This window comes from Schistocerca gregaria, unplaced genomic scaffold (genome assembly GCF_023897955.1).
Source record: "Schistocerca gregaria isolate iqSchGreg1 unplaced genomic scaffold, iqSchGreg1.2 ptg000290l, whole genome shotgun sequence".
Taxonomy (NCBI): Eukaryota; Metazoa; Arthropoda; class Insecta; order Orthoptera; family Acrididae; genus Schistocerca; species Schistocerca gregaria.
Genome location: NW_026061778.1, coordinates 75259 through 77292, shown reverse-complemented (window position 1 = coordinate 77292; position 2034 = coordinate 75259).

The following is a 2034-nucleotide window of genomic DNA, read 5'->3' as shown; positions in this document are numbered from 1 at the left end:
AAGGAGTTTTGCTACTTAGGAAGTAAAATAACAGATGATGTTCGAAGTAGAGAGGATATAAGATGTAGACTGGTAATGGCAAGGTAACCATTTCTGAAGAAGAGAAATTTGTTAACATCGAGTATAGATTTATGTATTTATTTCATCTCAATGTCATCGGCAAACCTCAGAGACAGCAAAGGACTACGAACAGCAGTTGTGGGGAATGGATAGTGTCTTGAAAGGAGGATAAAAGATTATATCAACAAAAGCCAAACGAGGATAATAGAATGTGTTCGAATTAAGTCGGTTGATGCTGAAGGTATTAGATTAGGAAATGAGACACTTAAAGTAGTAAAGGAGTTTTGCTATTTTGGGAGCAAAATAACTGATGATGGTCCAAGTAGAGAGGATATAAGATGTAGACTGGCAATGGCAAGGAAAGCGTTTTTGAAGAAGAGAAATTTGTTAACATCAAATATAGATTTAAGTGTCAGGAAGTCTTTCCTGAAAGTATTTGTATGGAGTGTAGCCATGTATGGAAGTGAGACATGGACGATAAATAGTTTAGACAAGAAGAGAATAGAAGCTTTCGAAATATGGTGCTAGAGAAGAATGCTGAAGATTAGATGGGTAGATCACATAACTAATTAGGAGGTATTGAATAGAATTGGGGAGAAGTTTGTGGCACAACTTGACTAGAAGAAGGGATCGGTTGGTAGGATCAAGGGATCACCAATTTAGTATTGGAGGGCAGCGTGGAAAGTAAAAATGGTAGAGGGAGACCAAGAGATGAATACACTAAGCAGATTCAGAGGGATAGAGAAGCATAAGGAGCTGCTTCAAACCAGTCTCAGGACTGAAGACTCCAACAAAAACAACGTGGGATATGGAGGGCAGTCGTTGATGATTCCAACCATTTGACGAGTTCAAATGATGGTCCCTTCACAGTGTTGACGTGCTCGGTTGACAGTCATCTGTCGAGCCCGTGTTTGTCGCATAACGGAACAATACCTGAGGATGGCGTAGTAAAACTCTGTGATTCCCGGGGGGAGGGGGGGGGGGGGGGTCAGGGATTTTCTCTGCGACGTGATGACCGGGTGTTGTGTAATGTCCTTAGGTTACTTAGGTTTAAGTAGGCACAGTCTACACGTGTCTCCAACTGCCGGTTGACATTCCGTTGAGATCAGGTAAGCGGGCAGCGCCTACGCCATAGTAGTTGTCGTCGAAGCTTGATGGTACAGGCGTAAGCAGTGTGATCAGTAAATGCAGCTGGCCACAACTCGGCTGCCTTGACCGCATCCTCGAGAGAGCGGGATGTATACATCCTTTTAATTCTGCCTGATTAATGTCCCGTAAAGTGCGCGAAACCCTATCAGCACAGATGATGATCCAAGTGTCTATCTAATCGAGCTCGCAAATGACAGTGCCGAGTTCTGGGCGTAGTGTATGCTGAGGAATTTGGTCATAGCGAATTGTACAATAAAACTGCCCCCGATCACCATATCATCTATCCTGCCTGGGCATAACTGTGTTAATTCCTCAGTAAAGAACTGAGGAACGTTCACGCCTTTTGTTGGTACCGGACGCTGCGTAATCATTGACGAGGAGTATCTCTGGGATTATAAGAACCATGCCCCTGGCATTTGATAGGTAACTTATATCGGTCGCTATTAAACTTTCTTTGAAAAGTTTTGCGGGGCCACTGCCTGTATCCAACGCATGTGATACGCGTGTCGTGCATCCAGAAATGTCCTGGAAGCCAAGAATGTATATTTCCTGCAATAAGGCCACCTCAGTGTCGGCTGAATAAAGTGTGTCGCGTAACAATGCAAGATTCTCGCGCAACTGGATGATATTGATGTTATCCTTCACGAATCGACATGACTGTCGTTCGCCCTCGACGGCAGCGTCAGTCATCGGTGCACCCGGTGGCGACAGGTTCGCTCACCCGCACGCCACCCTGACGTTACCATTACCATGTTGTCCGCAGGAGATGGGTAGGATGATGTAACTCCCCCTCTTCTGCATGTGGTGTGCCCACCTGAGAGTCGT